Below are 27835 nucleotides of genomic sequence, written 5' to 3' on the forward strand. Positions count from 1 at the left end.
AACTCAGCAGCACCTGCTATGCTTCACAGCTGTAAAGCTGGATCTCGTTAGTTCACTCTGGCCCTTGCTCCGGCCCCTTAAAGGTATACACATTGGGTGAAACAATGATGAACCTTTAGATTTAAAGAAACAGTTCAACAAATGCCTACCGATAAAAAAGAACAATCTTATTAACTCTGTCTGTTCTTCCCTAGCTTGGATCATATTTTGAAAAAGAGAAGAACTAAATGGAAATAACAAGTTGAACTTCCTATGTTTTTGTGCTAAATTTTATAATTCTCTGCCTGGGTATCAAAACTTGCCTGCCTGTAACAAATGGCAAACATTATAGCCCAATGAGTTCTTCCCTTGCTGGGATCATCCTCTGACCATCTCCTTCCTTCCCTTTCTGCTTTCCATTTTCACACTACATACAATATAACAATCATTCAAAGGTTTCACAATACTCACGCTCAATAGACCTTGCACATTCTGCAGTGAAAAACAAATAAAACCTGTTAGGCTTTCATGTTGTTTGTGCCCCTTATAATCTGCAACACTTGACAGAGCACAGTTGTTTATTCTGAAGACCCATCAGTACACAGTCCACTATATAAAAGTGTCCTCTGAGAGAATATGTGGCCAAAGTCCAGTTTAAGGATACAGGGCGCAGCAGATTATATCTAAAATATAATCTTTTAAAATTCCTGGCTTTGTAAAGGGCAAGCATTTTAGCTCTGTGAATTCTTCCCTGGCTGAAGTTATATTGTGACAGAGAATAACTTTTCCTTTCTTCCTCATCTCCACTTTCCCACTAAAAACAAAACAAAAAATCTCAATACTCACTGCCAAGGCTCCATTCGCATCAGCACGCTAAATTGAAAAGCAGATTGAACTGATTAGCAAATGGTATGGGAGATCCAGTCACAGATATGACACGTTACACATAGTTGGGTCAATACATATCAAGAACTAACAGGAATTCTTTCAAAGCGTTAATTCTATCATGCAACAGCAAGTTATAACTCGGCTTTGGAACACGTTTTTAAAAGAAAAGCCTTACTAGCTTTACAGATATCTTTTAAATGAAAAACTTTTTAAAGAAATTCCTGAAGTAACTGCTATTATAGTTTGTACAAGTGTACAAAATATTAACAAAATTGGATGACATGAAGTAAAAAGTTGGATCACTTGACATGGAATGACCAAGTTTCATCCTCAGACAAGGATTCCTCATTTTCATGTAGAAAATATCAGAATATACAGACAAACCAATTAGAACTGATTCCGGCTCACGTCCTGTATCGCTGCCATCATTTTAGCAACTTTCCTTTCCATGGTAATTCTAAAACATCCCGAAAGGAGGGTCCCTCTCTAACAGCCAGGCTGGTAAATCTGGTGTAGAGTTCACTCTCCTTTTCCATGACGGTTAGAAGAGCAGGTAACAGAGTAGACTGTCCAACTTGCAAGGACAAAATAATAGTGGAGTTGGAGCATACAAGGAAAATCTGAAAATACTTTCATGATATTGCTTGGAAGTTCGGCTATACTGTTGCCAGCCAACTCCTGCTTGTAGAGCTTTCCTAAAAAGCCTCTCTTAAAAGCCCAGATTCTTCTTTTCAAGATAATACTATTTTCTGAACAAAAGAGAAATCAGCTGCCCAAAACAAAGATATATAGACATAGCCTAGGCTGCGAGGATTTAGAAAGGCAATTTTAGACCCTGGATGGACCTAAAATTGCATTTTGCAGGGGGAGGTTCAAACAAAATAGACCATATAGGTAATACACAAAGACTTCAAAATACTCACTTCCAGTGTCGAATGCACCTCAGGATCCTAAATCGAAAAGCAAATGGAATTACTTGGGCTTTTATGTACTCTTAACACTATGTCAGGTGCCCACCTATACAGAGGAAAGTCATCTACTTTGAAGGGTTGTCAGCTATTTAAAAGTGCTCTCTATATGAAGGAAGATCAAAGTCCAGATACATATGAAACACTGCTTGGGGAGATCTACAATGAGACGCCCCAGCTTTCATTTCCTTAATGGGAGCTATGAATCTAGGGGGGGCAGCAAATGCTTTGACAAATGCCTAGCTTTAAGAAAGGGCAATCATATTAGGTATGTTTGTTCTTCCCTGACTTGGATTCTATTTGGGGGGGAAACCTTCTCTTTTCTTCCCCGCCTTCCTCCCACTTTCCCATTATGGATTACGTAGACAAAACAATGGTTCACAATACAAACATTCACTTTCTCAACAGCACCCTAAATAGAAATAAATGGAACGTTATCACTACAAACCATAGAATAACCATAGAAAGCTTTCACAATACTCACGCCCAACATTTGATTCAAAACCTACAGTGAAAAGCAAATTGAACATATTAGGCTTTCATGTTCTTTGCACGGCATATATTTTGCAATACTTATTTTGCAATACAGAGGACAATTGTTTATTCTGAAGAACCATAAACACACAGTCCACTGTGTAAAAGTGTCCTCTGTTTGAGAGAATGTTTAGCCAAAAGTCCAGGATTTTACCCAATTTCTTTCCTTGAATCATTCCATAACTTCTGAAAAAGAGGGCTGGCAAATAATATTAGTTGCCAGCCAAATGGCAAACATTATCGCCTAATGAGTTCTTCCATGGTTTGGGTCATCCAAACCATGAAGAGTTCTTCCTTCCTTCTCTCTCTTCCACCCATTTTACTGCAACAAACCATATCGTAAACACACTAAGCTTTCGCAATACTCACTTGCAGTTTGTCTTTCAGACCAAGGCTCTAAATAGAAAAGCAAATTGAATTTATTAGATATTAGTGTCTGGCCAAAGTTCAGTATTTAAGGATACAGAAATGTAAAAAATGAGACCTGCAGGGGGCAGCAGATTATATATAAATGCCTAAAAGAATTCATTGCTTTAGGAAAGGACAAGCATTTTAGCTCTGTGAATTCTTCCCAGCATGAGGTTATATATTGTAACAGAGAATAACTTTCCTCTCCCCCCCCCCCCCAACTCCCTTCCAATTTCCCACTACAAATCATATAGGAAACCCGCTCAAGAATCACAATACATTCATGGCTGCATTCACATCAAGACCCTAAACTGAAAAGCAAATCGAACTGATTAGCAAATGGTGGGGGATTCAGTCGCAGGTATGACACCTAACACATAGTTTCATCCTCAAGCAGGAATTCTACCATTTCATGTGACAAAGGTCAAAATATAAAGGCAAACCAATGGAAACTGATTCAGTCTCATGTGTTGCACAGCTGCCTTCATTTTAGCCAATTTCCTTTCGTGAATTATTCTGTATCTTCCCAAAAGGAGGGTCCCTCTCTAACAGTCAGGCTGATACATTTGGTGTGGAATTCAGTCTCCTATTCATTAAGGTTAGAAGAGTAGACTGTCCAACTTGAAAAGACAAAGTAATAGTGGAGATGGGGCATACATGGAAAATGTGGAAATAATTTTATGAACTTGCTTGGAAGTTCTGCTATACTAGTTGCTAGCCTGCTCCTGCTTGCAGACCTTTCCTAAAAGCCTTTATATTAAAAAACAACAACCCAAAATTCTTATTTCCAGTAGAACAATTTTCTGAATAGAAGATGATGCCAAGGAGATCCGCTGCCCAAGACAAAGATATGGAGGCTGAGTCCAGGCTGTGAGAGTGCAGAACTAAGGCAGTTTTAGACCCTGGATGGGTCTGGCAAATAACATTAGTTGCCAGCCAAATGCCTAATTATCGCCTAATGAGTTCTTCCATGCCTTGGATCATCCTCTGAGTCACAGAAGAGTTCCTCCTTCCTTCCCTTTCTTTCTCCCATTTTACTACTACAAACCATATAGCAATCACACAAAGGTTTCACAATACTCACTTCCAACGTCTTTTGCAAATCAAGGTTCTAAATAGAAAAGGAAATTGAATTTATTAGACATTCATGTCTGGCCAAGGTCCAGGATTTAAGGAAACAGAAGTGTAAAAAAGGAGACCTGCAAGGGGCAGCAGATTATATCTGAATGCTTAAAAAATTAATTCCTGGCTTTGGAAATGGCAAGCATTTTAGCTCTGTGAATTCTTCCCTGGCTGAAATTATATATTGTGACACAGAATAACTTTTCCTTTCCTCCCCATCTCCTTTCCACTTTCCTGCTATAAATCATATAGGAAACCCGCTCAAGAATCACAATACATTCATGGCTGCATTCACACCAAGACCCTAAACTGAAAAGCAAATCAAACTGATTAGCAAATGGTATGGTGGGAGATCCCAGGTGTGCCACCTAACACATAGTTAATTCCTCAAGCAGGAATTCTGCCATTTCATGAAATATTTGTATGACCTTTCTTGGAAATTCCTCCTTCCTTCCCTCCCTTCCTCTCATATTACTACTACAGACCATATAGTAATCACACAAAGGTTTCACAATACTCATTTTCAACTTGTCTCCCAAACCAAGGTTCTAAATAGAAAAGCAAATTGAATTTACTAGACAAGTTATTTGGACACCTTACAATTTGTGCTACTTTACAGAGGACAATTGTCTTTTCTGAGGAGCCATGAGTACACAGAACTCTATGTAAAGGTATCCTGGCAAAAGTCCTGTTTAAGGATACAGAAAATGAAGAAGGGAGACTTGCAGGGCCCTCCTGTTTTGTTTCTCTTTCTAGTTCTTGCCCATATTGAGGATCGTATCATAGCATGAAAGGATGCTATATGAATATTTGATGTTTCAAAGCCTACAGTGGAAAATGGCATGGTGGGAGATACAGACACTGAAATGGCGCATAGCACATAGTTTCATCCTCAGGCAGGGATTCCCTCTTTTCCTGAGGGAAAGATCAGAATAAATAAGCAAATGGATCTAAAGGCAGTCTCACATGTCTTCATTTTAGCCAATCTCCTTTCCTGGATAATTCCATACCTTCCTGAAAGGAAGGTCCCTCTGCAATAACCAGGCTGATAGATTTGGTGTGGACGTCACTCTCCTTTTCCATTAAGGTTAGAAGGGCAGATGAAGGAGAGTGGACTGTCCAACGTGCAAAGACAAAGTATTAGTGGAGATGGGGCATAAGATGGAAAATTTGAAAGTGCTTTCAGGAAACTGCCTGGAGGTTCAGCTATACTAGTTACCAGCCAGGACCTCCTTACAGACCTTTCCTTTTAAAAAAAGCACCTTTATTAAAAACCCACAATGCTTATTTCCAGTACAACAATTTTCTGAAGAGAAGAGGATGCCTATGCCCTAGGCGATCAGCTGCCCCCCAAAAGGATATGAAATTAGAGCCCAAGATGTAGGGGTTCAATAAAGCAATTTAAATTCCTGGGTGGGCCTAAAATTAAATTTATTAGTCTTTACTCAACAGCTCAATCATTCCTCACTGAAGTGCCTGAAATAGGAGACCTCAGCAATCAAAAGCCAGCATTTTACCATATTTTCATTAACTGCGTAATAAGATCCAAAGAGATACCAGAACCTCTAAAAAAATGTGATGAAGCTTGTTGCTTTTGCACCAAACTTTTCAATATATTAGAGAAATCTATACTGTAGTCTAGAAATGTGATCAAGCTTGTTGCTTTTGCACCAAACTTTTCAATATATTATTTCTGGAAATGTAGACTGAATATAACACAGGGATCGAACACTACTATGAAGAGAACAGAAAACTCAGCCAAACAAAGGTTCCTTCTATGGTAAACTGCTTAGAACTGGAGAACAGATTGTTCGTCATTTTCTTCCCTGGCAGTGATATCATATTTTGAGGCAGAAAAGCCCTCCCTCCCAGTCTCCCACTCCAGATCATACAATAAATATACAAAACTTCCATAATACTCATGTCCACTACATCAGACAAACCAAGATTCTAAATTGAACAAATTGAACTAATTAGCAAGCTGCATGATGGGAGCTCCAGCCACAACTATATCACGTAACACAGTTTTATCTTCAGGTAGGGATTCTCACACTTCATGTGGGAAAATGAGAATTTACAGGCAAACCAAAGAATTTACAGGTAAACTAGGGTTAGAAGAGCAGATAAAGAAGAACAGACCGTCCTAGGTGCAAAGACAAAGTAATAGTGGAAAATGTGTAAAACAACAACAACAAAAAGTAACTTATGTAAAATATAATATAATATAATTCATTGGTTTGGAATTCAAACTTCATTGAGTAATAATGCCTGCCTTTCACAAATGGAAAACATTATAGCGTAGTGAATTTCCCCCCCAGTGGGATCATCCTATGAGCAACAGAAGACCTTCTCCCTCCCACTACAAATCTTAGGGTATGAAGATTTCTCAATACTCACGCTAGTTGCTCCACCCAGAAGCTAAATTGAAAAGGAAATTCAACTTGTTAGTCTGTCATGTTCTCTTAACTGCTTAACATGTGGAAATGTCATGTAACACATATTTAGGTTCTAAGGCAAGGATTCCCCTATTCATCAAGGAAACATCAGAAGAGAAAGCAAAAGCGATCTGAACTGATTCAGTCTCATGTGCTTCACAGCTGCCTCTTTATTAGTCATTTTTCTTTACAGAGCAATTCCTTAACAAAGGAGAGGAGGCCAACCAAATTGCAAAGAGAAGGAAATAGTGGAGGTGGGGCATAATGCGGAAAATCTGAAAACCCTTTTCAGAAAAATCATTTGGGTATACTATTTGCCAGCAAGATCCTGCTCCCATATGTTTGCTAAGAAACCTTCTGGATTTCAAATTCTTGCAAATGTAATGCACTTTTTGTATGTTACTTTAACTAATAAATGCATTTTAACGCATATTTTTACCCTGCCCCATGCATTCTTGTACACATTGCTTGCCTGGAGAGCAGCACTGCAACATTCAGTGAATGTTGAATTCAGAAGGGCTGATATGTTCCAGTTGGTACAGCATTTTGTTTCAGAAAGTGAGAAGTAGATAAGTGGGCTTTAAAATCATAAGTTAATCTAATTTCTCCCTCATCTCTACATCAGACTAGATTTTTTCTTCCCCTTGGCTTTCTTCATCATTTCCTGAAGTTCCCCTCCCCAATATTTACGGCTAACAGATTTAGTGAAATGTCTAACATCATTTTCCAAAAGGCTTAGGACAGCAGGCAAAGGTGAGGATACCAGACAGACCAACTCACAGGGACAAAAATATAGCAGAGGGACATAACATCGAAAAGGTCTCTTTTAGGAAATAACTAGATGTTTTCCAGCCTACATCAAAGATATATATTTTTAAAATTGTTTTATTTTAATTTTTTTAATTGTGATTTAAGTTGCAGTATAAAAACTTCCCAAAGAGAAGGACAGGACCCCCCGGCCCCCAAAAAACACCTCCGCAAATAACAGTATAATGAAGGAGCCCAGAATAAATTCTACCCACGCCTGGGCTATTTGATTTAGTTTCAGATTCCCAGAAGACATGAATGTTTTATCTTCAGGCAGGGATTCTCCCACTTCGTGTGGGAAAACGAGAGTTTACAGGCAAACTCAAGAATTTACAGGCAAACAAGGGTTAGAAGAGCAGATAAAGAAGAGCAGACAGTCTAACGTGCAAAGACAAATAATACTGGGAAATGTGTAAAACAACAACAACAAAAAGTAACTTATGTAAAATTTGAAAATATTTTCATGCAATTGCTTGGACATTCTGCTATACTGGTTGCCAGCCAGTAGGATAATATAAGTTATTGATGAGGCTAAGTTTTATAATTCCTTGGTTTGGAATTCAAACTTCATTGAGTAATAATGCCTGCCTTTCACAAATGGAAAACATTATAGCGTAGTGAATTTCCCCCCCAGGGGGATCATCCTATGAGCAACAGAAGACCTTCTCCCTCCCACTGCAAATCTTAGGGTATGAAGATTTCTCAATACTTACGCTAGTTGCTCCACCCAGAACCTTAATTTGAAAAGGAAATTAAACTTGTTAGTCTGTCATGTTCTCTTAACTGCTTAACATGTGGAAATGTCATGTAACACATATTTAGGTCCTAAGGCAAGGATTCCCCTATTCATAATGCGGAAAACCTGAAAACCCTTTTTAGAAAAATCATTGGGGTGTTCATTTGGGTATACTATTTGCCAGCCAGATCCTGCTTCCATATGTTTTCTAAGAAACCTTCTGGATTTTCACTTCCACTGGAACAATGTTCTGAACAGAAGGAAAAGTGGGTGCCAAGAAGATCAGCTCCCCCCAGCAAATACAGAGAGAAAGAGTTCAGGCCCTGTACTGAGTGGTCTTATTTGGGGTGGAGCACACAGGAAGACACATGAATATCCATCACCAACTGTGGTGTGCTTGGTGAGCATGGGTGATAGGGTCTTCTTGGCGGCTGTGCTCAGGTTATGGAACTCAGTCACGGAAGAGTTCCATCTCTTGGGCATCAGCTAAACACAACAAAGTTTAAATGTACATTTCACTACTAGATAAGTGATATTTCTCCCATGTCTGTCCTTGCTGGCAGTTTGCAGTGGTGTTGCTTTGTATGCTTTCTTGGTTTCAATGACTACTCTTCTTACATTACTTCTTAGCCATCCTGAGGCACCTATTTTAGGATGGATCCCAAGTGCTTCAGTTAGATGTGGTTCACAGTTGCCATCAGGCTGGGGATGGCCAAATATGTCCCTTCTGGTTTCTCTCAGATCCTTATTTTCCCATCCTGAAGATCTGTTCTCCACATTTTCACACTTTGTGATTTTTTTTTAAGCCCTCGAGAAAATCCTTTTGCATTTTGGTGCATTTTCCCCTAATATAGAAGACTTATATGCACTTTTGCCTAATGTTCAAATTCTTGCAAATAATCTGTAATGCAATGCACTTTTTGTATGTGAATTTAACTAATAAATGCATTTTAATGCATATTTTAACCCTGCCGCATGCATTCTTGTACACACTGCTTGCCTGGAGGGCAGCACTGCAACATTCAGAGAATGTTGAATTCAGAAGGGCTCATTTGTTCCAGTTACTACAGCATTTTGTTTCAGAAAGTGAGAAGTAGGCAAATGGGCTTTAAAATGATAGCTGAATCTAATTTCTCCCTCATCTCTACAGCAGACTGGATTTTTTCTTCCCCTTGGCTTTCTTCATCATTTCCTGAAGGGCCCCTCCCCAAAATTCAGGGCTAACACATTCAGTGAAATGTCTATCATCATTTGCCAAAAGGCTTAGGACAGAAGGTAAAGGAGAGAATACCAGAGAGCCCAACTCACAGGGACAAAAATATAGCAGAGGGACATAACATCAAAAAGGTCTCTTTCAGGAAATAACTAGATGTTTTCCAGCCCACATCAAAGATATATATTTTTTAATTGTGATTTCAGCTACAGTATAAAAATTTCCCAAATAGAAGGACAGGACCCCCCGGCCCCCACAAAAACACCTCCCCAGAGAACAGTATAATGAAGGAGCCCAGAATAAATTCTACCCACGCCTGGGCTCTTTGATTTAGTTTCAGATTCCCAGAAGACATGAACCAGAATCAATCAGGATATGACCACATGACTAAATGTTAAAAAATAAATAATTCTTTTTTTAAATTGAAAAGTCACAATGAGGATTGGATACTTACTGGAGATCTCTTCTTTCTCAGCTGTTGTTTTACAAAGGGAAACAATGTGGGTTTTTTTAGATTTTTGCTTTTTTGTTTTTCATATATTTTATCATCAAATATATTCAAAGAAAATACAGAAAAGATCAAATTGTTGTTTATTTCTATTCACACCCCATTTCTGAGTATATCACAGGAGAAACACATTATACTTGTTTCTGTACACATCTCTGTATTAGAGGGCCACAAGCAAAGATTACACACAAATGCAACAGAAGCTACTGGGTATCATCTAGTTAAATAATATTAATAATAGTAATAATGCCCCTTTCATTGTAAACCAAAATATTGCTCATTTAAAAGTATCAGCAATACTCACAACTGCACCAGTAACACCCTGAAATATAGAAGTGTGTATATCGTTAGTCTTTCCTCAGCAGCTCAAGCATTCATCACTGAGGTGTATAAGGGAGAGGACCTCAACATCCAAGAGGCAGCATTGTCCCATATTTCCATGTGCTGCATTGCATGTCAAGGCCCTGAGCCTTCCCCCATTTGTTGAATAATAAAACACATGGGCACCAGTATTTTAGGTTAATGGGCTAATAAAGGCCACAACTTAATTGGTCACAGAATGTGAGTGGTATTGGCTTAGGCATTGGAATTTAACTGACTATATCTGACTCCTGCCCGACATGCAGGTAGTCCAGTTAGGGTCAACCACCAGTAGGGGGAGCCCTGTGGATGTGCTGAGGCAGGAACCAAGATGGAGAACAACCAGGCCGTGTGGCTGCGTAAATGCTATAAGCCCCGGCCCCGGCCGACTGGATTGGTCAGTGGGGGTGTGACGCGGCTGGGACTCCCCCATGATGTGAGGGCACTGCCACACCCCCGCTGAACTCGGTGGGAAGAAGAAGAAGAGTTTGGAATTGATATCCCGCTTTTTCACTACCCTAAGGAGTCTCAAAGCGGCTCACAATCTCCTTTCCCTTCCTCCCCCACAACAAACACTCTGTGAGGTGAGTGGGGCCGAGAGACTTCAGAGAAGTGTGACTGGCCCAAGGTCACCCAGCAGCTGCATGTGGAGGAGCGGAGACGCGAACCCGGTTCCCCAGATTACAAGTCCATCGCTCTTAACCACACTGGCTCTCTCCCCACACTGGGAGCCTGCCCGCAACCCCGACCCCAGGGAAGGGAGTGGCCTACTAAGATCCAAACAGACACCTGAAACTCTGTGGGAAACTATGAGTAACCTTGTTGCTTAAGTACCCAACTCTTCAAGATAGTATTTCTGGAAATGTGGACCAAATCTAATATATACCATGATCTAACACTACTATGAAGAAAAGAGATAATTCAGCTGCAAAGGGTTCCTTCTATAGTAGGCTGCTTAGAACAGGAGAATCGATTATTTGTCATATTCTTTTCTGGCTAGGATCATATTCTGAGGCAGAAAAGAGCTTCCTCCTTGCCTCCCTACTACCTTCCCACTACGGACTATATAAAAAATACAGAAAAGTTCCAGAATACTCACGCTCAGTAAGTTGTTCAAATCAAGACTCTAAATTGAAAAACAAATTGAACTTATTATGCTTTCAGGTGCCCTACATTACAGATGACTGCCTATGAAAATAGATAACTATCACCAGACAGTCTTCAATTAAAATGTGTTCTCTTAGAGGGGATGCCTGGTCCAAGTCCAGTTGAACAATATGGAATCAAGTCCAGGTTCATATTACATGATGCTTGTTTGTTTCATATGCTTCCTTTCCTTCACGGATTCTTGCTTTTATTACAGCTGTTAGAAATACTAAAGGACCTTTTCCAGGAAGGATATGTGAGATATGAACATTTTAATACAACTCAAATTGCATGGGCTTCAAGAGATATAACACTCGGAAAATTCAGATACTCCAGTTAATCATGAGGCATTCACACCCCATTGTTTCCAAAAGCTTTACACCAACAGAAAACCCAAGACTTGTCATATGAACTGACAATATACAGTACAGTAGATCTGCAATTGACATGGGCATGATGTTTCGGGCGTTTACGTACAAAGGCAAAACCATGCAAAGTGAGGAAGGCCCCATGGAACCATTCGCTCAAGGCCTGCTACTACCTTGCCAGACTCTGGGAAGGTTGTGCGAGGCCTCTGGAAGGCTGTGGGAGGCTATGGAGAGATATGAAGGGATGTCAATCCAAGTCCAGTTACACATTACACTATCTTGGAGACACCTACAATAAGACATCCCAGCTTTTATTTCCTTCATGTCAGCAATGAATGTAGGGAAGCAGCAAATGATAATCAAATGCTCTTCACAAATGCCTACCTTTAAAAAAGGGCAATCATATTAACTCTGTCTGTTCTTCCCTGGCTTGGATCATATTTTGAAAAAGAGAAGAACTAAATGGAAATAACAAGTTGAACTTCCTATGTTTTTGTGCTAAATTTTATAATTCTCTGCCTGGGTATCAAAACTTGCCTGCCTGTAACAAATGGCAAACATTATAGCCCAATGAGTTCTTCCCTTGCTGGGATCATCCTCTGACCACCGCCTTCCTTCCCTTTCTGCTTTCCATTTTCACACTACATACAACATAATAATCATTCAAAGGTTTCACAATACTCACGCCCAATAGACCTTGCACTTTCTGCAGTGAAAAACAAATAAAACCTGTTAGGCTTTCATGTTGTTTGTGCCCCTTATAATCTGCAACAATTGACAGAGCACAGTTGTTTATTCTGAAGACCCATCAGTACACAGTCCACTATATAAAAGTGTCCTCTGAGAGAATATGTGGCCAAAGTCCAGTTTAAGGATACAGGGTACAGCAGATTATATCTAAAATATAATCTTTTAAAATTCCTGGCTTTGTAAAGGGCAAGCATTTTAGCTCTGTGAATTCTTCCCTGGCTGAGGTTATATTGTGACAGAGAATAACTTTTCCTTTCTTCCTCATCTCCACTTCCCCACTAAAAACAAAACATAAAAACTCAATACTCACTGCCAAGGCTCCATTCACATCAGCACGCTAAATTGAAAAGCAGATTGAACTGATTAGCAAATGGTATGGGAGATCCAGTCACAGATATGACACGTAACACATAGTTGGGTCAATACATATCAAGAACTAACAAGAATTCTTTCGAAGCGTTCATTCTATCATGCAACAGCAAGCTATAACACAGCTTTGTAACACGTTTTTAAAAGAAAAGCCTTACTAGCTTTTCAGATATCTTTTAAATGAAAAACTTTTTAAAGAAATTCCTAAAGTAACTGCTATTATAGTTTGTACAAGTGTACAAAATATTAACAAAATTGAATGACATGAAGTAAAAAGTTGGATCACTTGACATGGAATGACCAAGTTTCATTCTCAGACAAGGATTCCTCATTTCCGTGTAGGAAAGATCAGAATATACAGACAAACCAATCAGAACTGATTCTGGCTCACGTCCTGTATCGCTGCCATCATTTTAGAAACTTTCCTTTCCATGGTAATTCTAAAACATCCCGAAAGGAGGGTCCCTCTCTAACAGCCAGGCTGGTAAATCTGGTGTAGAGTTCACTCTCCTTTTCCATGACGGTTAGAAGAGCAGATAACAGAGTAGACTGTCCAACTTGCAAGGACAAAATAATAGTGGAGTTGGAGCATACAAGGAAAATCTGAAAATATTTTCATGATATTGCTTGGAAGTTCGGCTATACTGTTGCCAGCCAACTCCTGCTTGTAGAGCTTTCCTAAAAAGCCTCTCTTAAAAGCCCAGATTCTTCTTTTCAAGATAATACTATTTTCTGAACAAAAGAGAAATCAGCTGCCCAAAACAAAGATATATAGACACAGCCTAGGCTGCGAGGATTTAGAAAGGCAATTTTAGACCCTGGATGGACCTAAAATTGCATTTTGCAGGGGGAGGTTCAAACAAAATAGACCATATAGACCATATATACAAAGACTTCAAAATACTCACTTCCAGTGTCGAATGCACCTCAGGATCCTAAATCGAAAAGCAAATGGAATTACTTGGGCTTTTATGTACTCTTAACACTATGTCAGGTGCCCATCTATACAGAGGAAAGTCATCTACTTTGAAGGGTTGTCAGCTATTTAAAAGTGCTCTCTATATGAAGGGAGATCAAAGTCCAGATACATATGAAACACTGCTTGGGGAGATCTACAATGAGACGCCCCAGCTTTCATTTCCTTAATGGGAGCTATGAATCTAGAGGGGCAGCAAATGCTTTGACAAATGCCTAGCTTTAAGAAAGGGCAATCATATTAGGTCTGTTTGTTCTTCCCTGACTCAGATTCTATTGGGGGGGGGGGAACCTACTCTTTTCTTCCCCGCCTTCCTCCCACTTTCCCATTATGGATTACGTAGACAAAACAATGGTTCACAATACAAACATTCACTTTCTCAACAGCACCCTAAATAGAAATAAATGGAACGTTATCACTACAAACCATAGAATAACCATAGAAAGCTTTCACAATACTCACGTCCAACATTTGATTCAAAACCTACAGTGAAAAGCAAATTGAACATATTAGGCTTTCATGTTCTTTGCACGACATATATTTTGCAATACTTATTTTGCAATACAGAGGACAATTGTTTATTCTGAAGAACCATAAACACACAGTCCACTGTGTAAAAGTGTCCTCTGTTTGAGAGAATGTTTAGCCAAAAGTCCAGGATTTTACCCAATTTCTTTCCTTGAATCATTCCATAACTTCTGGAAAAGAGGGCTGGCAAATAATATTAGTTGCCAGCCAAATGGCAAACATTATCGCCTAATGAGTTCTTCCATGGTTTGGGTCATCTGTGAGTCACAGAAGAGTTCTTCCTTCCTTCTCTCTCTTCCACCCATTTTACTGCAACAAACCGTATCGTAAACACACTAAGCTTTCGCAATACTCACTTGCAGTTTGTCTTTCAGACCAAGGCTCTAAATAGAAAAGCAAATTGAATTTATTAGATATTAGTGTCTGGCCAAAGTTCAGTATTTAAGGATACAGAAATGTAAAAAATGAGACCTGCAGGGGGCAGCAGATTATATCTGAATGCCTAAAAGTATTCATTGTTTTAGGAAAGGACAAGCATTTTAGCTCTGTGAATTCTTCCCAGCATGAGGTTATATATTGTAACAGAGAATAACTTTTCCTCTCCCCCCCCCCCAACTCCCTTCCACTTTCCCACTACAAATCATATAGGAAACCCACTCAAGAATCACAATACATTCATGGCTGCATTCACATCAAGACCCTAAACTGAAAAGCAAATCGAACTGATTAGCAAATGGTGGGGGATTCAGTAGCAGGTATGACACCTAACACATAGTTTCATCCTCAAGCAGGAATTCTACCATTTCATGTGACAAAGGTCAAAATATAAAGGCAAACCAACGGAAACTGATTCAGTCTCATGTGTTGCACAGCTGCCTTCATTTTAGCCAATTTCCTTTCGTGAATTATTCCGTATCTTCCCAAAAGGAGGGTCCCTCTCTAACAGTCAGGCTGATACATTTGGTGTGGAGTTCACTCTCCTACTCATTAAAGTTAGAAGAGCAGATAAAGGAGAGCAGGCTGTCCAACTTGCAAAGTCAAAGTAATGGTGGAAATATTTGTATGACCTTTCTTGGAAATTCCTCCTTCCTTCCCTCCCTTCCTCTCATATTACTACTACAGACCATATAGTAATCACACAAAGGTTTCACAATACTCACGTTCACTGTTTCTCCAAGTTTCTAAATAGAAAAGCAAATTGAATTTATTAGACAAGTTAATTGGACACCTTATAATTTGTGCTATTTTACAGAGGACAATTGTCTTTTCTGAGGAGCCATAACTTCACAGAACTCTATGTAAAGGTATCCTGGCCAAAGTCCAGTTTAAGGATACGGAAATTGAAGAAGGGAGACTTGCAGGGCCCTCCTGTTTTGTTTCTCTTTCTAGTTCTTGCCCATATTGAGGATCATATCATAGCATGAAAGGATGCTATATGAATATTTGATGTTTCAAAGCCTACAGTGGAAAATGGCATGGTGGGAGATACAGACACTGAAATGGCGCATAGCACATAGTTTCATCCTCAGGCAGGGATTCCCTCTTTTCCTGAGGGAAAGATCAGAATAAATAAGCAAATGGATCTAAAGGCAGTCTCACATGTCTTCATTTTAGCCAATCTCCTTTCCTGGGTAATTCCATACCTTCCTGAAAGGAAGGTCCCTCTCAAGTAACCAGGCTGATAGATTTGGTGTGGACGTCACTCTCCTTTTCCATTAAGGTTAGAAGGGCAGATGAAGGAGAGTGGACTGTCCAACGGGCAAAGATAAAGTATTAGTGGAGATGGGGCATAACATGGAAAATTTGAAAGTGCTTTCAGGAAACTGCCTGGAGGTTCAGATATACTAGTTACCAGCTAGGTCCTGCTTACAGACATTTCCTTTAAAAAACACCTTTATTAAAAACCCACAATTCTTATTTCCAGTACAACAATTTTCTGAAGAGAAGAGGATGCCTATGCCCTAGGCAATCAGCTGCCCCCCAAAAAGATATGAAATTAGAGCCCAGGATGTGGGGGTTCAATAAAGCAATTTAAATTCCTGGGTGGGCCTAAAATTTAATTTATTAGCTAGTCTTTACTCAACAGCTAAATCATTCATCACTGAAGTGCCTGAAATAGGAGACTTCAGCATTCAAAAGGCAGAATTTTACCATATTTTCATAAACTGCGTAATAAGATCCAAAGAGATACCAGAACCTCTAAGAAAAATGTGATCAAGCTTGTTGCTTTTGCACCAAACTTTTCAATATATTATTTCTGGAAATGTAGACTGAATCTAACAGACACAGGGATCAAACACTACTATGAAGAGAAGAGAAAACTCAGCCAAACAAAGGTTCCTTCTTTAATAAACTGCTTAGAACTGGAGAACAGATTGTCATATACTTGCCTGGCTGGGATCATACTTTGAGGCAGAAAAGTACTCGCTCTCTCCCTCCCTCCCAGTTTCCCACTCCAGAGCATACAATAAATAAACAAAAGTTCCACAATACTCACTTCCATTAAAGCAGACCCACCAAGACTCTAAATTGAACAACAAAATGAACTGATTAGCAAATTGCATCGTGGGAGCTCCAGTCACAAGTATGCCACACAACACAGTCTTATCCTGAGTCAGAGATTTTCCCACTTCATGTGGGAAAATGAGAGTTTACAGGCAAACCATAGGGAAACTGATTTACTTTCACGTGCCGTACAGCTGCCTTCATTTTAACCAATTTTATGTCCTGAGTTATTCCATACTTGCCTGAACCTCTAAGAAAAAATGTGATCAAACTTGTTGCTTTTGCACAAACTTTTCAATTTATTATTTCTGGAAATGTAGACTGACACACACAAGGATCGAACACTACTATGAAGAGAAGAGATAACACATCCAAACAAAGGTTCCTTCTATAGTAAAATGATTAGAATTGGAGAACAGATTGTTCGTCATTTTCTTCCCTGGCAGTGATATCATATTTTGAGGCAGAAAAGTACTCGCTCTCTCCCTCCCTCCCAGTTTCCCACTCCAGAGCATACAATAAATAAACAAAAGTTCCACAATACTCACGTCCACTAAACCAGACCCACCAAGACTCTAAATTGAACAACAAAATGAACTGATTAGCAAATTGCATCGTGGGAGCTCCAGTCACAAGTATGCCACACAACACAGTCTTATCCTGAGTCAGAAATTTTCCCACTTCATGTGGGAAAATGAGAGTTTACAGGCAAACCATAGGAAACTGATTTACTCTCACGTGCCGTACAGCTGCCTTCATTTTAGCCAATTTTATGTCCTGAGTTATTCCATACTTGCCTGAACCTCTAAGAAAAAATGTGATCAAACTTGTTGCTTTTGCACAAACTTTTCAATTTATTATTTCTGGAAATGTAGACTGAATCTAACACACACAGGGATCGAACACTACTATGAAGAGAAGAGATAACTCAGCCAAACAAAGGTTCCTTCTATAGTAAAATGATTAGAATTGGAGAACAGATTGTTCGTCATTTTCTTCCCTGGCAGTGATATCATATTTTGAGGCAGAAAAGCCCTCCCTCCCAGTTTCCCACTCCAGATCATACAATAAGTACACAAAAGTTCCATAATACTCATGTCCACTACATCAGACAAACCAAGATTCTAAATTGAACAACAAATTGAACTGATTAGCAAACTGTATGATGGGAGCTCCAGCCACAACTATATCACGTAACACAGTTTTATCTTCAGGTAGGGATTCTCCCACTTCATGTGGGAAAATGAGAATTTACAGGCAAACTAAATAATTTACAGGCAAACTAGGGTTAGAAGAGCAGATAAAGAAGAGCAGACAGTCTAACGTGCAAAGACAAAGTAATAGTGGAAAATGTGTAAAACAACAACAACAAAAAGTAACTTATGTAAAATTTGAAAATATTTTCATGGAATTGCTTGGACATTCTGCTATACTGGTTGCCAGCCACTAGGATAATATAAGTTATTGATGAGGCTAAGTTTTATAATTCCTTGGTTTGGAATTCAAACTTCATTGAGTAATAATGCCTGCCTTTCACAAATGGAAAACATTATAGCGTAGTGAATTTCCCCCCCCCCCCCAGTGGGATCATCCTATGAGCAACAGAAGACCTTCTCCCTCCCACTACAAATCTTAGGGTATGAAGATTTCTCAATACTCACGCTAGTTGCTCCACCCAGAAGCTAAATTGAAAAGGAAATTCAACTTGTTAGTCTGTCATGTTCTCTTAACTGCTTAACATGTGGAAATGTCATGTAACACATATTTAGGTCCTAAGGCAAGGATTCCCCTATTCATCAAGGAAACATGAAAAGAGAAAGCAAAAGCGATCTGAACTGATTCAGTCTCATGTGCTTCACAGCTGCCTCTTTATTAGTCATTTTTCTTTACAGAGCAATTCCTTAACAAAGGAGAGGAGGCCGACCAAATTGCAAAGAGAAGGAAATAGTGGAGGTGGGGCATAATGCGGAAAATCTGAAAACCCTTTTCAGAAAAATCATTTGGGTATACTATTTGCCAGCAAGATCCTGCTCCCATATGTTTCCTAAGAAACCTTCTGGATTTCAAATTCTTGCAAATAATCTGTCATGTAATGCACTTTTTGTATGTTACTTTAACTAATAAATGCATTTTAACGCATATTTTTACCCTGCCCCATGCATTCTTGTACACATTGCTTGCCTGGAGAGCAGCACTGCAACATTCAGTGAATGTTGAATTCAGAAGGGCTGATATGTTCCAGTTGGTACAGCACTTTGTTTCAGAAAGTGTGAAGTAGGCAAGTGGGCTTTAAAATGATAGCTGAATCTAATTTCCCCCTCATCTCTACAGCAGACTGGATTTTTTCTTCCCCTTGGCTTTCTTCATCATTTCCTGAAGGGCCCCTCCCTAAAATTTAGGGCTAACACATTCAGTGAAATGTCTATCATCATTTGCCAAAAGGCTTAGGACAGAAGGTAAAGGAGAGAATACCAGACAGACCAACCCACAGGGACAAAAATATAGCAGAGGGACATAACATCAAAAAGGTCTCTTTTAGGAAATAACTAGATGTTTTCCAGCCCACATAAAAAAAAAAAAAATTCAATTGTGATTTAAGTTGCAGTATAAAAATTTCCCAATGAGAAAGACAGGACCCCCTGGCCCCCCAAAAACACCTGCCCAAAGAACAGTATAATGAAGGAGCCCAGAATAAATTCTACCCATGCCTGGGCTCTTTGAATTAGTTTCAGATTCCCAGAAGACATGAACCAGAATCAATCAGGATACGACCACATGACTAAATGTTAAAAAATAAATAATTCTTTTTTTAAATTGAAAAGTCACAATGAGGATTGGATACTTACTGGAGATCTCTTCTTTCTCTGTCGTTGTATTACAAAGGGAAACAATGGGGTTTTTTTAGATTTTTGCTTTTTTTTCCATATATTTTATCATCAAATATATTTAAAGAAAATACAGAAAAGATCAAATTGTTGTTTATTTCTATTCACACCCCATTTCTGAGTATATCACAGGAGAAACACATTATACTTGTTTCTGTTCACATCTCTGTATCAGAAGTGACTCTCAACATACATGAGGGCTACGTTCCAGGCACAACGCATAAAGCCAAAATTTTGTATAATCAAAACACATTCTCCTTGCACCTCCAAACACTCTCCTAAGGTAGGGTTAACAAAGTTTCTCCCCTCAAACGTCTGCCCCCTTATTTATTTACGTTTTGCCAAGTGAGTAAAGCTGAATGTGCATAAGTTAAGTTGTGAGTTACCAGTATGAGAAAGAAACTTGAGTTCCCGTTTATTATAGACTATGTAATAAATACACAAAGGTTCCACAATACTCACGCCCAGTAGTTTGGACAAATCAAGATTCTAAATTGAAAAACAAATTGAACTTATTAGGCTTTCAGGTGCCCTACTTTACAGATGACAGTCTTTGAAAGTAGATAACTGAAAACAGACAGTCTTCAATAAAAATGTGTTCTCTTTTGAAGGGATGCCTGTTCCAAGTCCAGAACTTTCCCAAAAATCCTTGTGTATTTTCACTTCCAGGACAATGGTATTTTGACACAAATTAAAAGAGGATGCCACGGAAATCAGTTTCCCAAAGCAAAAGGACAGGAACAGAATCCAATCTGTGGTTACACAGTAAGACAATTTGAGACCCTGGACTGAATGGCCTTATGGGGGCACAGGGGCAGGAAGACATCTGAGTCTCAGGAGAAAACTCACTTTGATCTTCAGAAAAGGCCTGGCTCTGGTTTGCCTCACTAACTGTGTTGTTGTTGGTGAATGTGAAAGAAAGGGCCTTTTGGGTGGTTATGCCCAGTCTTTGTTTCAACGTAGATTTCAGGAAGAGATAAGTTACTATGTCTTCCACGTTTCTTATTACTGCTGTAGTTTTGGGGTTTTGTTTCATATGTTTCCTTTGCTTCACGGATTCGTGCTTTTATTATGGCTGTTAGCAACACTAAGGGACCTTTTCCAGGAAGGATATGTGAGATATGAACATTTTAATACAACTCAAATTGCATGGGCTTCAAGAGATATAACACTAGGAGAATTCAGATACTCCAGGTAATCATGAGGCATTCACACCCCAATGTTCCCAAAAGCTTTACGCCAACAGGAAACACAAGACTTGTCATATGAAGTGACAATATACAGTACAGTAGATCTGCATGTCCCATGGGCGTCATGTTTCGGGGGTTTACGTACAAAGGCAAAACCATGCAAAGTGAGGAAGGCCCCATGGAACCATTCGCTCAAGGCCTGCTACTACCTTGCCAGACTCTGGGAAGGTTGTGCAAGGCCTCTGGAAGGCTGTGGGAGGCTCCTGAGAGATATGAAGGGATGTCAATCCAAGTCCAGTTACACATTACACTATCTTGGAGACACCTACAATAAGACATCCCAGCTTTTATTTCCTTCATGTCAGCAATGAATGTAGGGAAGCAGCAAATGATAATCAAATGCTCTTCACAAATGCCTACCGATAAAAAAGGGCAATCATATTAACTCTGTCTGTTCTTCCCTGGCTTGGATCATATTTTGAAAAAGAGAAGAACTAAATGGAAATAACAAGTTGAACTTCCTATGTTTTTGTGCTAAATTTTATAATTCTCTGCCTGGGTATCAAAACTTGCCTGCCTGTAACAAATGGCAAACATTATAGCCCAATGAGTTCTTCCCTTGCTGGGATCATCCTCTGACCATCTCCTTCCTTCCCTTTCTGCTTTCCATTTTCACACTACATACAACATAATAATCATTCAGAGGTTTCGCAATACTCACGCCCAATAGACTTTGCAAACCCTACAATGAAAAACAAATTAAACTTGTTAAGCTTTCATGTTGTTTGTGCCCCTTATAATCTGCAACACTTGACAGAGCACAGTTGTTTATTCTGAAGAACCATCAGTACACAGTCCACTATATAAAAGTGTCCTCTGAGAGAATATGTGGCCAAATTCCAGTTTAAGGATACAGGGTGCAGCAGATTATATCTAAAATATAATCTTTTAAAATTCCTGGCTTTGGAAAGGTCAAGCACTTTAGCTCTGTGAATTCTCCCCTGGCTGAGGTTATATTGTGACAGAGAATAACTTTTCCTTTCTTCCTCATCTCCCTTCCACTTTCCCACTAAAAACGAAACAAAAAAATCTCAATACTCACTCCCACGGCTCCATTCACATCAACACGCTAAATTGAAAAGCAGAATGAACTGATTAGCAAATGGTATGGGAGATCCAGTGACAGATATGACACGTTACACATAGTTGGGTCAATACATATCAAGAACTAACAAGAATTCTTTCAAAGCGTTCATTCTATCATGCAACAGCAAGCTATAACACAGCTTTGTAACACGTTATTAAAAGAAAAGCCTTACTAGCTTTTCAGATATCTTTTAAATGAAAAACTTTTTAAAGAAATTCCTAAAGTAACTGCTATTATAGTTTGTACAAGTGTACAAAATATTAACAAAATTGAATGACATGAAGTAAAAAGTTGGATCACTTGACATGGAATGACCAAGTTTCATTCTCAGACAAAGATTCCTCATTTTCATGTAGAAAATATCAGAATATACAGACAAACCAATGAGAACTGATTCCGGCTCACGTCCTGTATCGCTGCCATCATTTTAGAAACTTTCCTTTCCATGGTAATTCTAAAACATCCCGAAAGGAGGGTCCCTCTCTAACAGCCAGGCTGGTAAATCTGGTGTAGAGTTCACTCTCCTTTTCCATGACGGTTAGAAGAGCAGATAACAGAGTAGACTGTCCAACTTGCAAGGACAAAATAATAGTGGAGTTGGAGCATACAAGGAAAATCTGAAAATATTTTCATGATATTGCTTGGAAGTTCGGCTATACTGTTGCCAGCCAACTCCTGCTTGTAGAGCTTTCCTAAAAAGCCTCTCTTAAAAGCCCAGATTCTTCTTTTCAAGATAATACTATTTTCTGAACAAAAGAGAAATCAGCTGCCCAAAACAAAGATATATAGACAGGGCCTAGGCTGCGAGGATTTAGAAAGGCAATTTTAGACCCTGGATGGACCTAAAATTGCATTTTGCAGGGGGAGGTTCAAACAAAATAGACCATATAGGTAATACACAAAGACTTCAAAATACTCACTTCCAGTGTCGAATGCACCTCAGGATCCTAAATCGAAAAGCAAATGGAATTACTTGGGCTTTTATGTACTCTTAACACTATGTCAGGTGCCCACCTATACAGAGGAAAGTCATCTACTTTGAAGGGTTGTCAGCTATTTAAAAGTGCTCTCTATATGAAGGGAGATCAAAGTCCAGATACATATGAAACACTGCTTGGGGAGATCTACAATGAGACGCCCCAGCTTTCATTTCCTTAATGGGAGCTATGAATCTAGAGGGGCAGCAAATGCTTTGACAAATGCCTAGCTTTAAGAAAGGGCAATCATATTAGGTCTGTTTGTTCTTCCCAGACTCGGATTCAATTGGGGGGGGGGGAACCTACTCTTTTCTTCCCCGCCTTTCTCCCACTTTCCCATTATGGACTACGTAGACAAAACAATGGTTCACAATGCAAACATTAACTTTCTCAACAGCACCCTAAATGGAAATAAATGGAACGTTCTCACTACAAACCATAGAATAATCATAGAAAGCTTTCACAATACTCACTTTCATCAATTGATCTACAACCTACAGTGAAAAGCAAATTGAACATATTAGGCTTTCATGTTCTTTGCACAGCATATATTTTGCAATACTTGACACAGGACAAATGTTTATTCTGAAGAACCATCAACACACAGTCCACTGTGTAAAAGTGTCCTCTGTTTGAGAGGATGTTTAGCCAAAAGTCCAGGATTTTACCCAATTTCCTTCTTTGAATCATTCCATACCTTCTGGTAAAGAGGGCTGGCAAATAACATTAGTTGCAAGCCAAATGGCAAGCCTTACAGCCTAACGAGTTTTTCCATGCCTTGGATCATCAGAAGAGTTCCTCCTTCCTTCTCTCTCTTCCACCCATTTTTCTGCAACAAACCATATTGTAAACACATTAAGCTTTCGCAATACTCACTTGCAGTTTGTCTTGCAGTCCAAGGCTCTAAATAGAAAAGCAAATTGAATTTATTATATATTAGTGTCTGGCCAAAGTTCAGTATTTAAGGATACAGAAATGTAAAAAATGAGACCTGCAGGGGGCAGCAGATTATATCTGAATGCCTAAAAGAATTCATTGCTTTAGGAAAGGACAAGCATTTTAGCTCTGTGAATTCTTCCCAGCATGAGATTATATATTGTAACAGAGAATAACTTTTCCTCTCCCCCCCCCCCAACTCCCTTCCACTTTCCCACTACAAATAATATAGGAAGCCCACTCAAGAATCACAATACATTCATGGCTGCATTCACATCAAGACCCTAAACTGAAAAGCAAATCGAACTGATTAGCAAATGGTGGGATATCCAGTCCCAGGTTTGCCACCTAACACATAGATTCATCCTCAAGCAGGGACTCTCCCATTTCATGTGACAAAGAACAAAATATAAAGGCAAACCAACGGAAACTGATTCAGTCTCATGTGTTGCATAGCTGCCTTCATTTTAGCCAATTTCCTTTCGTGAATAATTCCGTATCTTCCCAAAAGGAGGGTCCCTCTCTAACAGTCAGGCTGATACATTTGGTGTGGAATTCAGTCTCCTATTCATTAAGGTTAGAAGAGTAGACTGTCCAACTTGAAAAGACAAAGTAATAGTGGAGATGGGGCATACATGGAAAATGTGGAAATAATTTTATGAACTTGCTTGAAAGTTCTGCTATACTAGTTGCCAGCCTGCTGCTGCTTGCAGACATTTCCTAAAAGCCTTTATATTAAAAAAACAAAAAACCAAGATTCTTATTTCCAGTAGAACAATTTTCTGAATAGAAGATGATGCCAAGGAGATCCGCTGCCCAAGACAAAGATATGGAGACTGAGCCCAGGCAGTGAGAGTGCAGAACTAAGGCAGTTTTAGACCCTGGATGGGTCTGGCAAATAACATTAGTTGCCAGCAAAATGCCAAACATTATCGCCTAATGAGTTCTTCCATGCCTTGGATCATCCTCTGAGCCCCAGAAGAGTTCCTCCTTCCTTCCCTTTCTTTCTCCCATTTTACTACTACAAACCATATAGCAATCACACAAAGGTTTCACAATACTCACTCCCAACATCTTTTGCAAATCAAGGCTCTAAATAGAAAAGGAAATTGAATTTATTAGACATTCATGTCTGGCCAAGGTCCAGGATTGAAGGAAACAGAAGTGTAAAAAAGGAGACCTACAAGAGGCAGCAGATTATATCTGAATGCTTAAAAAAATTAATTCCTGGCTTTGGAAATGGCAAGCATTTTAGCTCTGTGAATTCTTCCCTGGCTGAAATTATATATTGTGACACAGAATAACTTTTCCTTTCCTCCCCATCTCCTTTCCACTTTCCTGCTATAAATCATATAGGAAACCCACTCAAGAATCACAATACATTCATGGCTGCATTCACATCAAGACCCTAAACTGAAAAGCAAATCAAACTGATTAGCAAATGGTATGGTGGGAGATCCCAGGTGTGCCACCTAACACATAGTTAATTCCTCAAGCAGGAATTCTGCCATTTCATGTGGCAAAGATCAGAATATAAAGGCAAACCAATGGAAGCTGATTCAGTCTCACATGTTGTGCAGTTGCCTTCATTTTTGCCAATTTCTTTTCTTGAATTCTTCCATACCTTCTCGAAAGGAGGCTCCCTCTCTAACAGCCAGGCTGATATATTTGGTATGGAGTTCATTCTCCTACTCATTAAAGTTAGAAGAGCAGATAAAGGAGAGCAGGCTGTCCAACTTGCAAAGTCAAAGTAATGGTGGAAATATTTGTATGACCTTTCTTGGAAATTCCTCCTTCCTTCCCTCCCTTCCTCTCTTATTACTACTACAGACCATATAGTAATCACACAAAGGTTTCACAATACTCACGTTCACTGTTTCTCCAAGTTTCTAAATAGAAAAGCAAATTGAATTTATTAGACAAGTTATTTGGAAACCTTATAATTTGTGCTACTTTACAGAGGACAATTGTCTTTTCTGAAGAGCCATGAGTACACAGAACTCTATGTAAAGGTATCCTGGCCAAAGTCCTGTTTAAGGATACAGAAATTGAAGAAGGGAGACTTGCAGGGGCCTCCTGTTTTGTTTCTCTTTCTAGTTCTTGCCCATATTGAGGATCGTATCATAGCATGAAAGGATGCTATGTGAATATTTGATGTTTCAAAGCCTACAGTGGAAAATGGCATGGTGGGAGATACAGACACTGAAATGGCGCATAGCACATAGTCTCATCCTCAGGCAGGGATTCCCTCTTTTCCTGAGGGAAAGATCAGAATAAATAAGCAAATGGATCTAAAGGCAGTCTCACATGTCTTCATTTTAGCCAATCTCCTTTCCTGGATAATTCCATACCTTCCTGAAAGGAAGGTCCCTCTGCAATAACCAGGCTGATAGATTTGGTGTGGACTTCACTCTCCTTTTCCATTAAGGTTAGAAAAGCAGATGAAGGAGAGCTGACTGTCCAACGTGCAAAGACAAAGTATTAGTGGAGATGGGGCATAACATGGAAAATTTGAAAGTGCTTTCATGAAACTGCCTGGAGGTTCAGCTATACTAGTTACCAGCTAGGTCCTGCTTACAGACATTTCCTTTAAAAAACACCTTTATTAAAAACCCACAATTCTTATCTCCAGTACAACAATTTTCTGAAGAGAAGAGGATGCCTTTGCACTAGGCGATCAGCTGCCCCCCAAAAGGATATGAAATTAAAGCCCAGGATGTGGGGGTTCAATAAAGCAATTTAAATTCCTGGGTGGGCCTAAAATTTAATTTATTAGCTAGTCTTTACTCAACAGCTAAATCATTCATCACTGAAGTGCCTGACATAGGAGACCTCAGCATTCAAAAGGCAGAATTTTACCATATTTTCATAAACTACGTAATAAGATCCAAAGAGATACCAGAACCTCTAAGAAAAATGTGATCAAGCTTGTTGCTTTTGCACCAAACCTTTCAATATATTATTTCTGGAAATGTAGACTGAATCTAACACACACAGGGATCGAACACTACTATGAAGAGAAGAGAAAACTCAGCCAAACAAAGGTTCCTTCTTTAGCAAACTGATTAGAACTGGGGAACAGATTGTCATATACTTGCCTGGCTGGGATCATACTTTGAGGCAGAAAAGTACTCGCTCTCTCCCTCCCCCCCAGTTTCCCACTCCAGAGCATACAATAAATAAACAAAAGTTCCACAATACTCACGTCCACTAAACCAGACACACCAAGACTCTAAATTGAACAACAAAATGAACTGATTAGCAAATTGCATCGTGGGAGCTGAAGTCACAAGTATGCCACACAACACAGTCTTATCCTGAGTCAGAGATTTTCCCACTTCATGTGGGAAAATGAGAGTTTACAGGCAAACCATAGGGAAACTGATTTACTTTCACGTGCCGTACAGCTGCCTTCATTTTAGCCAATTTTATGTCCTGAGTTATTCCATACTTGCCTGAACCTCTAAGAAAAAATGTGATCAAACTTGTTGCTTTTGCACAAACTTTTCAATTTATTATTTCTGGAAATGTAGACTGAATCTAACACACACAGGGATCGAACACTACTATGAAGAGAAGAGATAACTCAGCCAAACAAAGCTTCCTTCTATAGTAAAATGATTAGAATTGGAGAACAGATTGTTCGTCATTTTCTTCCCTGGCAGTGATATCATATTTTGAGGCAGATAAGCCCTCCCTCCCAGTTTCCCACTCCAGATCATACAATAAGTACACAAAAGTTCCATAATACTCATGTCCACTACATCAGACAAACCAAGATTTTAAATTGAACAACAAATTGAACTGATTAGCAAACTGTATGATGGGAGCTCCAGCCACAACTATATCATGTAACACAGTTTTATCTTCAGGCAGGAATTCTCCCACTTCATGCGGGAAAATGAGAATTTACAGGCAAACTAAAGAATTTACAGGCAAACTAGGGTTGGAAGAGCAGATAAAGAAGAACAGACAGTCTAATGTGCAAAGACAAAGTAATAGTGGAAAATGTGTAAAACAACAACAACAAAAAGTAACTTATGTAAAATTTGAAAATATTTTCATGGAATTGCTTGGACATTCTGCTATACTGGTTGCCA

General features: G+C 39.2%; 4 long non-coding RNA genes across 4 annotated transcripts; all 4 read right to left on the bottom strand.

The window, feature by feature from the left end:
• Positions 1-164: 164 nt before the first annotated feature.
• Positions 165-27327, bottom strand: LOC310684823. Its single transcript, XR_014514830.1, has 5 exons — positions 26941-27327; positions 3862-3888; positions 2320-2765; positions 1791-1817; positions 165-852 (listed from the first exon to the last, which is right to left on the bottom strand). It is a non-coding gene; the product is annotated as an uncharacterized lncRNA (long non-coding RNA).
• LOC310684838 lies at positions 5822-9757 on the bottom strand. The gene is made up of 3 exons (XR_014514854.1): positions 9545-9757; positions 6297-6317; positions 5822-5849 (listed from the first exon to the last, which is right to left on the bottom strand). It is a non-coding gene; the product is annotated as an uncharacterized lncRNA (long non-coding RNA).
• LOC310684817 lies at positions 12511-23433 on the bottom strand. The gene is made up of 3 exons (XR_014514822.1): positions 23273-23433; positions 22743-22769; positions 12511-12559 (listed from the first exon to the last, which is right to left on the bottom strand). It is a non-coding gene; the product is annotated as an uncharacterized lncRNA (long non-coding RNA).
• LOC310684824 lies at positions 17182-19972 on the bottom strand. The gene is made up of 4 exons (XR_014514831.1): positions 19948-19972; positions 19447-19464; positions 18262-18282; positions 17182-17724 (listed from the first exon to the last, which is right to left on the bottom strand). It is a non-coding gene; the product is annotated as an uncharacterized lncRNA (long non-coding RNA).
• Positions 27328-27835: the final 508 nt, after the last annotated feature.

The sequence above is a fragment of the Podarcis tiliguerta genome (genome assembly GCF_965153285.1).
Source record: "Podarcis tiliguerta genome assembly, chromosome: 8".
Lineage (NCBI taxonomy): Eukaryota > Metazoa > Chordata > Lepidosauria > Squamata > Lacertidae > Podarcis > Podarcis tiliguerta.